This window comes from Tauraco erythrolophus, chromosome 1 (genome assembly GCF_009769465.1).
Source record: "Tauraco erythrolophus isolate bTauEry1 chromosome 1, bTauEry1.pri, whole genome shotgun sequence".
NCBI lineage: Eukaryota > Metazoa > Chordata > Aves > Musophagiformes > Musophagidae > Tauraco > Tauraco erythrolophus.
This window is the reverse complement of record NC_141465.1, coordinates 43,180,254-43,193,084: the sequence shown is the minus strand read 5'-3', so window position 1 is coordinate 43,193,084 and position 12,831 is coordinate 43,180,254. Positions and strand designations below refer to the sequence as shown.

Sequence of the window (12,831 nt, the reverse complement as noted above, 5' to 3'; positions counted from 1 at the left end):
TACATAAAGAAATACGTAACTGATCCTAACAAAGAATACTTTTGCAGGCCATACTTTGAGGCTACTTATGCTATTTAAAAATACATATAAAACGAATCATCACAGGTTTAAGGTCAGGAGAAAGCATCTACGGACCAGTGCAATCAAAAACTTAACTTCATTTAAGCACTACATAGTTTTTGAGAGGGGATAGAAAGAGACAAGCTATCACCAGATAACCTTAAGAATCATGTTAATGTATTCTCTTGGACGACTTCAAAGGTATCCTTTACCATTAGCATCTACTCTGCCCTGGTGAGGCCTCATCTGGAATATTGTGTCCAGTTCTGGGCCCCTCAGTTCAATAAGGACAAGGAACTGCTTGAGAGAGTCCAGCGCAGGGCCACAAAGATGATTAAGGGAGTGGAGCATCTCCCTTATGAGGAAAGGCTGAGGGAGCTGGGTCTGGAGAAGAGGAGACTGAGAGGGGACCTCATTAATGTTTATAAATATGTAAAAGGTGACTGTCATGAGGATGGAGTCAGGCTCTTCTCACTGGCATCCAATGATAGGACAAGGGGAAATGGATACAAGCTGGAACATAGGAGGTTCCGCTTAAACATGAGGAAGAACTTCTTCACAGTAAGGGTAACAGAACACTGGAACAGGCTGTCCAGAGAGGTTGTGGAGTCTCCTTCTCTGGAGATGTTCAAAACCCGCCTGGATGTGTTCTTGTGTGATCTGATCGAGGTGGCCCTGCTCAGGCAGGGGGATTGGACTAGATGATCCTTTGAGGTCCCTTCCAATCCCTGACATTCTGTGATTCTGTGATTACTGTTTACCGTTCCTCCTCTGCAACTCAACGGACAGATATCAGCACAGACATCTCTCCAAAGCCAGGTAGAAGAGAAGACATGTTTTCATAACACCTATTCGACTTGTCTTCCTCAAGATGACAAGTAACGGAAGGAAAAAAGAGCCTTGATGAGATCCAGAAAACAAGAAAGAATGGACATCGATCTCACAATACCCTTTACATTTATCTGCAATCACTTGAGTAAAGATTATGACCCAAGCTGGATAAATCATAACATTATAGTTTCCTAATAAGCATCCATCACACTTATCCAACTTACTGTACCTAAACCAAAAGATTTAAGATTAAAGGCAGACTTAAATTCTGATTTTACTATTCTTTACTAATGTGTGTAAAATTCGATACGTGAGTAATTTTATGGACGAACAGAGACAGTCTATATATACATTAATACAGGCTGTTATGGCATTCTTCAGATTGCTGTTATCAACTGACACCATTCACAAGACAGGACAAAGGGCAGGCTTTAAGAAATGTTGTGAAATACTTTTTTTTTTTAAGAATTCTCTTCCTCTCTCACTACTAAGAGGAAATGAATTTAACATTTCTTCTTTTCACATGAAACATGTTAACTGCAAATATACTTGAAAAAGGGCAGAAGAAAGTACTGCTCTTCTCACAGATCTGGAAAAGAAAATTAAAGCGATCAGGACAGACAGTGACCTTTGACCATGCAGGCTTTACCTGTAAGTTTTAAAAGTTCTTTTATACCAAAGAAAAGAGAGCTGGTTAAGAGGACGTGTTACAGAACATAAGCCTATAAACAATTACTACTCAATTTTTTAACAGTGAACACCAGCACTAAAAATAACACACGGCTACCAATACACCAGTGGGATGGGTTGGCCTATCCTCTCTCAGTATTTATTTAGAACGGAAGAAGAGGGGAAAAGGAAAGCTACTGTACAACATCAAACTGAAAAATCTTGAAATGTAGTTATTATAAAAGCAATTATAAAAGCATTACAAACAGCTATATTTTTAGTTAATTTATCTATTTAGCTAATATTTACTGTATTCATCAGCTACAAAGATACTAACAGACTGCTAACAACATCTTCAAATTAGTTACCGCTGAAACCTTCAAAGACAGTTTTATGCATATTTACCCAAACATACTGTCTTGCTTTAAGTTTTTCCACTACCATCCAGAGTGGTATACCCGGGCCATTCCATTTTTTGATGACATGGATCCTCTACCAAACTCCAAAGCACAGCTACTCTCAAGACGTCTAAGCAACTGCCTTTCTTCTCCTTGTTTTCTCCTTGCTAAAGCAAGGGAAAGAACAGCCAATATCACCTTAAAAGTCATGTCTGAACGAGGGGAAAACACACCAACTGCACAGTCAAACATTAACTCTGGAACAGTATCAAGCCATAAATGAGAGGTAGCATCCATCCACCGTATCCACCCATACTAAAAAACAAACCAAAAGAAACCCCAAGCTGTTCTTCCCAACAGCCAATATAAACAATCCATAAGATCTCAAATCTGACCGGAAGACAAGACTCTGGACACCACATAACTAAGGCCTTGCTACCTTTGGAGCCTTCTATCTCCAGAGCCAAACCACAACGGCAGCAGCATCATACTGCAGTCAACATATTGAAGAGGCACTAGCAGCTCTTTCACCTGTGAGTTTCTTCGGGTTTTGGTTGGGCTTTTTTGTGGTTTTTGTTTGAGTATTTTTTTTTTAACACAGCAAGAACAGCATCTATGGCCCAGCGGACACCGCAGCCCCTGCAAAGTGGACACCCGCATGGGATCTCCGAGCAATCAACCCACCACCCTCTCCAAGGGGCTCCAAAAACAAAGACCAAAGTTTTCTCTGCTCGGTGCGTGGGAGTGCGGCAGCAAAACAAGAGCCAGGATCAACACGAGCACCCTCCCATCACCACACCCCTGCCCCCGCACACCCCGCGCCCAGCGGATCCCCCCCCCCGCCCCCCCCCCCTCGCTGAGCTCCTCTCCCCCAGCACAGCCCGTCTCCCCCCAGCACCGCCAACGGGGCGCAGCCAGCGCCAGCCCGCTCCCACCCCGCCTCTCCCCTGGCCACGGGGGTCGGAGTCACCCCACCGCCCGGCGGCACGGCGGGCACCACGGAGGCTGCACCCCCCCGACTCCGTCTTGAGCCTCCCTCCCCGACGGGGCACCCCCGGCAGCGGGGCAGCCCTGCCCGCCCCCAAACTCAGCCCCCACGCGCCTCCCCTCCCCCGCCCGCGGGGCCTGCCCCCTCACCGTGCTGCGCTGGGGGCTCGGCTCCGGCGGCGGCTGCATGCCCGCCAGCCCGCCCGCCCGGCCCTCGGCTCTGTCCCGGGCCTCCGGGACGGCGACCGCCGGGGGGACGGGGGGGGCGGCACGCGGGGCGCCCCGCGCGGGCCCCCCCGCTCCTCCCGGGGACGGAGAGGCGCGTGCCCCCCCCCCAGTGACGGCGCGCGGAGCGGGGGAGGAGGGGGCGTTCTTCAGGCGGCACCGGGTCTCTGCGGGAGCGGGGGGGGGGGAGGGGGGGGAAGAGGGGGAGGGGGACCCGGAGCGCGGCCGGGAAGCGCTTCCGGGAGAGGCGGGCTGCGCCGCACACTCAGTGCGGGGCGCTGAGGCCGCCGGGCGCGCGGCGGGGGGAGGGGCCCGGCCTGCGCCGACCAGGCTCCGACATGGCGCGGCCCGCGCGCCGGCTGCCCCGCCCTCGCGAGACTTGGCGGCGAGGGGCGGGGGTTCGAGCGAGGTGCGGGGGCGGCGCGCGGGCGCGGCGTCCCATTACGTTCCTCCTGCCCGCCTTCATTCACAGCGCGGGTTTTTCCTCAGGGGATTAAGGAAAGGTTTCCCGAAGGCGGTTTGGGCGCGCCGGCGGCCGCGAGTAGCGCGGTGTCGGGAAGAGAGGTGTGGCGCGCGGCGTCCCGCTGTGCTGGAGACCCGGCTGGGAGACAGGGAGTGGGGGGCTGCCCAGCGGGCACCCCGAGCGGGACTCGGGGCCACAGGCGGCGCGGGGGAGGTAGCGCCCTTGTGCCAGGGCTTCCTGCCCGCCCCCCCTCCCCCCGACAGAAACCTCATACTGAGCACGGTTAGGCGGTTACCGATACTTTTCGGCGTTATTTTCTGAACATCGACAGCAGCGGTAGGGTGTGCGGACGCAAAGCCGACAGCACGGTTGTTACGTGGCAGGGGATGGCTGTTCGCATAAAAACGCCGGTGTGCTGCGCTCCCACCCCGTGCTCTCATCGTCCTGCGCCCGTCCGAGCCGTGTTTTCCCGGCCCTCTGCGGGACGGACCTCCGGCAGTCGCGACGATACGGATTGATAGGACGCGGGCTTTTCATTGGCGTCAAGGGAGGCTGAAATCTTGGAGATTTTCTTGGAGGCAGAGCCCTGCAGATGGTTTAGTGGGTGCACATTGATTTTCTTCATCCACAGGCTGGGCCTTGGTTTGATACTACGTTTTTCTGTTTGTGTGCTGGTGTAAGGTGATCTAAAGAATCTCCTCCCAAATGATAAATTTGTGTTTCTCTTTTTTCTGTGTGTGCAAATAATTGTCTTTGTTTAGCTCACATCTGTCTTATGTAGATTTTTTTTTTCTTTTTATCATTGTTCATCAGAGATAACAGAAACACCATTCTGTTCACAGAAACAACATTGCACTGAAATTAATCAGAGCAGATGCAGAATTCCTGTAACCGCTTTCTGTTTCTCTCTGGTAGAAATCTGGGATGTGCAGGGTGAAGGGGCAAAAGGAGGGGGCATGTATCTTGTATTGCCATTACTGACTCTCCACATCATCTTCCATATGTGGAGGCCTTGGCTCCTGTGTCAGAGGTTGCGTGAAGTTAATCAAGGAATTCCTGTATTCTAATCCTTACATCGGAAGCAAGCCAAGCCTGACTAGCGTTTCTGGAGAGGCAAGACACAAAACCAGAAGTAAACAGGATCTCAGTGCAACAATACTGTTATTAACAGAAGCTGATTCTTATCCTGTGATTGGAATTAATATCAAGGTGCTGAAGCGCACATTCCTCAGTAAAAATCCATAATTTCCAAATATAAATTCATGCTTTTGGACCCAACGAGTAGTTCCAGGAGGTCTATCTAGTCTCTCACTTTTTAAAAAATTAAGAAACAGCCCTTTGTACAGCTGTTGATCCTTATGTATGATCCTTATTAGAGTCTCTGTACCCTGCATGACACGTGCTGGCCCTGGCTTGTTCAGCTCTTTTGTGTTGTCCAGCTACTGTCTTAATTCATCCTGTCATCTGTTGCTTCCAGATCTTTCAAATCAACATCCAAATCAAATCTTTCCTCTGCTGTTTCTCACTCTCTGTAAACTCCCTGTACTACAGCTCCAGCGTGTCTTGGCTAACCAGTGTAACATCATATAAGTAAGCTCCATGGCTCTTTCAGTTCAGCAACAACTAATCCTTTACTTTTGTTGGGAAATGCTGCTTTTCGTCTGCAATGGACTAATGGAAGACTATCATCTAGCAATTGCTTGATTTATCTGCACACATCCCACTTTCAAATCGGGAGCATTCCAACAGTAATTGCAGAGACTTCATATTTTTCATCTGCCCATAGCTAGTCATAGATTTGAGAGCAGGATTGTGCTACTGGCAAATTAATCAGTCTTGAAACTTCACAATTAATCATAGCAGAGCCAGTACTCTGCTTAAGAATTCAGGAAAAAGAATCCTTGTGGGTATTAGGTGCCTGATTACCCCAGAAATCAAAGACTGTATGTATTTTAACTTTGCTGAACACTTCTCTGAAAGGAGTTAATATTATTGCTGATCCAGTTCTTCTGTCTCCTCTTATCCATGTGACAACTACGACAATTGATTATACAGAAAAGTAATATTAGGAAAGTATTTTTAGCTGCTTCTAATGGGATTTAGCAGCTGGAAACAAGGAGAGCTGGCACTGAGTAATCAGGGCAGTTCTTAGGCAGCTGTGTGAGAACCAGAGTATCAGACAGGGCTCTGAAATACAAGACTTTTTTTTCCCCTGTATTTTAAAAAATGTAATATATGCAATGAAAAAAATTGAAAACTGGACTTCAATACTTGCAGCTAAGACAGTTAACTCAGAGTAGAATGGAACTCATTGTTAAATCCAGTTCTGTAATAACTTCTAGATGAAAATGCCCCTGGGTTTTTGGGTGACTTTTAAAAAAAAAATTTAATGCTTATGGCAGTTATTACTACCCATATTTGAAAGGCCTCAGGTTGGAATTTAAATTCCATGCTACATTCGTTTTTAAGTAGAGCAAAAATGTAGTTATTTCTGCTCCCCTTTTCTCTTTACGAACAAGCAATCTGAGAGACCTATTTTCCTATTTTGGAAGAATGCAATTTTCTGCGTGTTTGTGCCTAAGAGTTGCAGCCAGAAAAGTATCTTGATAAAATGGCCCTCTAGTATTCCATATGTTCTCTATATGAATAGTTCCTATACTGAGTTAATTCTATTTACAAATCCAGAGTAATTTTTCAATGCAAGCACTGTAAACTGAGTCCTGAATCTAAGAAGTCGAACTGAGTTCTTTCTCTTTGTTACACTGTGGTCAGTAATGTGTATTTTGTCACTGAAATATGCCTAGTGGTTTTATTTGATGATGCATAAAGTAGGATGCAGTATGAATCCATTTTTTTATAGTTTTAGTTACAGAAGGAAGTAACATTTTTGGTCTTTGTGTGCTTGAAGTAATTAACATCATTATAAAAAAGCCAAGAATGTGTGTCTAGAGTAAGGAGGTACCATTTTTTCATATCATTTTCCATATGGAAGAAAATTATCTTGGGATGAAACCTAAGCAGAGTAATCTGTAGCCCTATGGTAATACTTGTAATAATAATAATAATGTCAGATCCTGCTAACTTGCATACAAGAAATTGCAGACTTACGGGTCTAAGCAGTTATTTAGGTGGAAGCCTATAGAACCAGAGCTTGCAGTGAAGGATATGCTTCCTGTAGCAATTTTAAATCTGCCTACATAATTAAATAGAAAGTTTTAGTCTTGTTAGGTCAGTTTAAACTTCTCGAACTGTTTAGCTATTCTTTAATAAGTCTTGTATCATTGGTTTATAAGACCACCTTCTCTGTCTTTCATTACATTTTAAGGAATGTATCCTTGGCCTTTCGTCATCTTGAGGTGAATTCTGTGCCCTAAAAACAATTTGTGGAGCACAATTTATCTACTAGATCCCAAATTTAGTCCAAACTTTTTGGACCCATGCATCACTTTTTGTACTTTTCCTTTTGCAGTAAAGCTGGTTTGACACTACTAGGTACCCTGGTTATTTTTGCATTTCAAATTTGTCAGCCATGTGACTCAGAGAGAACAGTATAAAATGTTTGTTGTTTTAACAGGGATCATGGATCAAGAAGTTGAGTTCAAAATGAAGATATCTTGGAACTGAAGAGTAAACGCAGCAATACTAAAGTCAAAATAAACCTCTTAAGAAACTGGGAAAGATTCCTAAAAGCACTCAGTAAGTGTTATTGCTTTGTCTTAAGGTGAAATCTTTTCTGCTTTATGAAGTGCAAATCTAAGCAACTGTCTCTTGTTATAGCCTCTGAAGGGCTGCTCAGCACAGCTGGGTGAACCTGTTGGTGTGTGCATAAACGTGCATATATGCTCAGTAAATGAGAAGGTGTTATCCCTCACTGTTGTCTTTTCTGTGTCTGGTGCTCTCCAGTTTAGACATGGAACACTACGATCACATCTGTATACACAGCAGGAAGTTTTCAAGGCACACCTTTGTATTCTCAGGTTCTGTGAGTCTAGCAAATGGGAATAAAACTCTGCCACTCTTTGGGGAATGGTCTATTTGACACCGTACAGCGCGGACACTGGGAAGAGCAGTAGAGCTAGTGCCAGTGTGCACCTTTTAGGTGGCTTTCACTTTCCTCAAAGAAAAGCTATAGAGCAGCCCCCATTTTTCGCTTTGCAATTTCCCTCATTAAGTTCTCTGCTTTACAATTTTCTAGCCTGTAACTTGTAAGAACTAGATTCTACAGAAATACGTGTTCTTCATGAGAACACTTGAAAACCTATGAAAAGTTGCAAGTGTTCCTTTGCAGAGTCGTCTTATCTGCTGCAGTCCTGGAATAGTTATTGTCACTAGAGCTGCTTGGTGCTGAAAAGCTGATGAATCAAATCAGTAATGATATATAGAGTAAGTGTTGTGGCCTAAGTGTTTTCTGGCTGTTTGAATGGGATATGTAGTGTGAGGGAAGTGAAAAGACATGCTTGCATGTATGCCTTTATGAGCATGTGTCTTTGTTGTTAGGGTTCAAAGGCTTTAATAATACAATTCAAAGAGGATGTGTGTTATTTTTTTTTCCCTAAAGCAACATGAAGACCGTATTTATCTTTTGGATCATATATGTAATTGATTCCTTTGAGGGTATTTTTCGTTGCAATTAACCTTGGTGCTCTGGTCAATTCTATTTTCTAAATACCTAGAGTTTCCCACTAGTAGCAGGAATTTAAATGAATGATGTCATTTGCTCCTTGTGTGCCAGGGCTATTGTGTGGAACTACTGTATTCTATAAAATTAGCTGTCCTTTTTTATCTTAGGTGTGGTTGTACTTCCACAGTGGAAACAATGACTGTGGTGTAAGTCCATTTTGCCATTTATGACCTACGTGTGTTATACAGTTATACCTGGATTATTGAGTATGTGATTTGTAAAACTGCTGGTAAAGGATTTTGAAATTCTTAGTCATAAAAGAGATGATACATTTGTAAATTACCATCATAGAACATCACACATGCTTTTCTTAACTTTGTATAATTTGGTGGTTTGCAGTCCATTCAAGATGAGAGCAACATTTTTGTCACAGTTCCTGTAATCGGATCCAGTAGTATCAGGATGGTATTTCCAGTTCCCACGCTTTTCACTGAGGTGTGACATTTGAAAGGGAGATAGTATTTTTGAATTGTACTGACTGCTTGTCTAAACTCATCATCACATACTGTCGGTGGCCCAGTCGTTGCTCAGTGCCAGCTTATCCTCCGAACAGGAATATAGGCAGATAGCAGATCACTGCGTCACATCAGATATGCTTGCTAGTAAGAGCAGTCAGAATGACTGAGTCAAAAAAAACCCCAATCCATAGAAGTGAAATACTCGTCCTTATGGGAATGCATGAGTACTGTGCAACATATAGAAAGCACTATTGCCTGAGGATCAAATGTTTCTTCTGTTCTTTCTTGTTTTTCTACTCATATCTGTTGGGCAAGAGAGACATAAAGGGTGTTAGAGCTGTGTGGTTTGTTCCAGAGGGGAGGAACAGTGTGTTTTGACTGTGATGCAAATACTTCCTTTTGATATCTGTTGTTAAATTCTTGGAAAGATACACAAGTATAATAGAAAATTATTTTCAAACCATGCTCTGTAGTACTACAGAAAATTGCAACAGTGCTGCAGGATATAAATAAAAGCCAAATAATTACATGAGGGTTTGGGGGTTTCCTACTCGTTAACTAAAATACAATAGATCTCTGCGATTGTTTTGATTGTATTGTGCAACCTGTTACGGAATGTTTAGTTTCAGCCCTGCTAACATATTGTGGGGCAGCAGTAAGACTGCTTTAGTAGGGCATAGGATGTGTGGAAAACACTGTTAGCATTCCATCTATTGAGCTAGCACTTACAGTGTCTTTACTCAGTAAATGATTGGGCATAACCAGGTTTGGGCAGAAACCAAGTTCAATCTAGCTAGCATGCAAATTAGCAGTCATAAAAACATATCACTGTAGGTTTTAGTGAGGCTTCACAACATGTACATATATATATTCAGGGTTTTCTGCAGGCTTGTGCAGTCAGTGATGAAGTGTATGCTGCTAACCCTCTGCTACTCCTGTTGGTGTTTCTAGCTACAGTTAGTATGAGCGTGCCCAACTCCACTACGACCAGCTCTTGTGGAGACATCTGCACAGAGGCTGCAGTGGTGTCATAGTACGTAGACTGGGTTAGTCTCCAGGGATTAACATAATTTGTGACCTGCGTGTGTTGCTAGCTGATAACAGAGGATTTTGTCTCAAGTCACTAGACAAAGCATGTAACTTCTTGGACCTTGAAAAGGAAGCTTTAAGGTAGACCCTCATAATTAAATAGTTAAAAACGTCCTGATCATTGTTTTCCAGATTATTATCTTGCTAGTACTGCATTATGCAGCCGGAGTAGTTCTGTAAGTCAGCAGCACCACTTGTAGAGGAAGGGTGGGGATTTGGAAGAACACTGGTAGTTCAGGGAGAGTTGAGGCTAAGATGTTTTTTCAAATCCCAGCTTGTGCTGCAACACTTTATTGAAATAGTTTTCTCAATTCTTGAGAAGCTAGCACGTAACTCTGAAGACATCTGTGACTGCGTTCCCTGTTCCAATCTCCCATTTCAGGACAATAATCAGTGAAGTACTAAACTTCCAGCAGCCAATGGCATCTGTGAATATTGTAAAGGTCTCATCATAATCTGAGGTCAGAGCATGGGACAGCATTGGTGGTTCTCAAGGACTGTGCGCAACCTCTGTGCTTGTAATACAGTGTCCTCCTGCAGCCTTGGCACTACAGACTAGTATATGCAACAATGAGATTTTGCAGTCACTTGCAAACACGTCTCATGTAGAGCTGGAGACACTTGACTTCTATTTGTCAAAGTCATACAAGGTCATACATGGTGTTTGAGTTAGCAAACTTGCTTGCTGAGTTGCATTAGTTTCCAAGTGGGACTCCTTTCATCTCCATCTAACTGAAAAGCATTGTCCTTTCTTTCTAGCTGATGCTATGGTCAATAGCAGCAGGTGCTTCCAATACTTCCAAAGCAGTTTACCCCAATTGAATTGAAATGTGAAGACAGCTGATGCAAAAAAACATCTTCACTTCTCCTTACATCTGTCTCTCTGCTGAGGTCCTTTTTCTAGCTGATACATATTCCTTGGTAATAACTTTGAAGCAATTAATGAATAGCATTAAATAGCTAGCATCAAATGTCTATCATTCTGTTTTGATCCAGAGACCACTGGTTGTTTGGGAATAGCTAGTTACAGGACGTAGTATAAAGCATATGAAAACTGGGCATAACCACTGCTACCACCCAGCAGAATTAGATGAACATTGAATAAGACTGTTTTTAGAGAATTCCAAATGGTCTACGGTTCCACAGTCTACGGAAAACTCTTTTCACTGAGACACTCGTAATAAAGATTCAAGTCCTTCTGCTCTCTTTAAAACTAAACACTCCTCAAACTTAATCCACCATTTTTCTCCTTAATGGAAAGAAGTAGATTCTCTGAAGGCAAGAAAGAACTTACTACTGCTGGTTTTGTCTGGAAGATTTAAATTTTATAGAATTGGGCAACTATTCTAAAATGCATAGCTTAGATACATTGGTTCTGTACTCTTCAAGGCTGTCACAGTCCAGCCTTGTGTATTTTTCTCTACAGAGATTAGCAGAGCATAGAAACAAGTTCTGATTAATCTCTGTCTTGGTACTACAGGAATAAGAGCAAGCAAAAGAAAGGAAAGAGAATTGTAGCAATTCCCCTGAGTTGTATGACCAGGCAAAATTAAAGTGGGAGTTTTCCTTCACGCCAGTAGTTTGAAACGTTAGGCAAAGGCTTTAAACTAGACTTGAAGGAGGAAAGAGGTAATATCAGGCTTGATTAAGACAAGCAGAGAGCGGCAGAAGGGAACTCCAGCCAGTAAGTTGGCTTCATTGGGAGTCCAACTCAAATGCCTCTATGCAAACACACGTAGCATGGGGAATAAACAAGAGGAGTTAAGACATGGGTGCACGCCTGCAGGGCTGTGGTCTTATTGGCATCCTGGAGACATGGTGGGATGGCTCCTATGACTGGAGTGTTGGAATAGAAGGATACAGGCTTTTTAGGAAGGACAAGCAGAGAAATGAGGAGGAGGTGTTGCCTTCTAGTTCAAAGACCAGCTGGAGTGTATGGAGCTCTGCCTGGGAATGGATGAGGAGCTGACTGAGGGCTTATGGGTCAGGACTGAAAGGAGGGCAGGGACAGGTGACATTATAGTGCGGGTCTGCTACAGGCCACCTGGCTAGGAAGATCAAGCGGATGAGGCCCTCCACAGACATACAGGAGCAGCTTCACGTTCATGAGCCCTGGTCCTCATGGGGGACTTCAACCACCCCGATATCTGTTGGAGGGACAGCACAGCAGGGCACAAGCAATCCAGGAGATTCCTGGAATGCATTGATGATAACTTCCTTCTCCAAGTGATAGAGGAACCAGCAAGATGTGGCATGCTGAACTTTGTTCTCACCAACAAGGAGGAGGTGGTGGGGAATGTGAAGCTCAAGGGCAGCCTTGGCTGTAGTGACCATGAAACGGTGGAGTTCAAGATCCTGTGCGAACCTTATGAAGTTTAACAAGGCCAAGTGCAAGGTTCTGCACCTGGGTAGGGGCAATCCCAAGCACAAGTACAGGCTGGGCAGGGAATGGATTGAGAGCAGCCCTGAGGAGAAGGACTTGGGGTTGTTGATTGACAAGAAGCTCAACTTGAGCCGGAAATGTGCGCTTGCAGCCAAGAAAGCCAACCGTATTCTGGGCTGCATCCAAAGAAGCGTGGCCAGCAGGTCGAGAGAGGTGATTCTGCCCCTCTACTCCGCTCTCATGAGACCCCACCTGCAGTACTGTATTCAGCTCTGAGGCCTCCAACATAAGAAGGACATGGAGCTGTTGGAGCAGGTCCAGAGGAGGGCGACGACGATGATCTGAGGGCTGGAGCACCTCTCCTATGAAGACAGTCTGAGAGAGTTGGGATTGTTCAGCTTGGAGAAGAGAAGACTCCAGGGACATCTTATAGCAGCCTTTCAGTAGCTAAAGGGGGCCTATAAGAAAGCTGGAGAGGGACTTCTTACAAGGGTGTGCAGTGATACGAGAAGGGGGATGGCTTTAAACTGAAAGAGGGTAGATTTTGATTAGATCTAAGGCAGAAATTCTTTGCTCTGAGTGTGGTG

The 12,831-nt window shown here is 44.6% G+C and overlaps 1 protein-coding gene across 1 annotated transcript in view; it reads right to left on the bottom strand.

Moving 5' to 3' along the window:
• The window catches only part of TAB3 (TGF-beta activated kinase 1 (MAP3K7) binding protein 3), a 52,329-nt gene extending 49,205 nt beyond the window's left edge, over positions 1-3,124 (bottom strand). Inside the window, exon 1 of the mRNA XM_086618664.1 lies at positions 3,096-3,124. The gene's annotated coding sequence lies outside the window, so the exon portion shown is untranslated. The remainder of the gene's footprint in view (positions 1-3,095) is intronic.
• Positions 3,125-12,831: the final 9,707 nt, after the last annotated feature.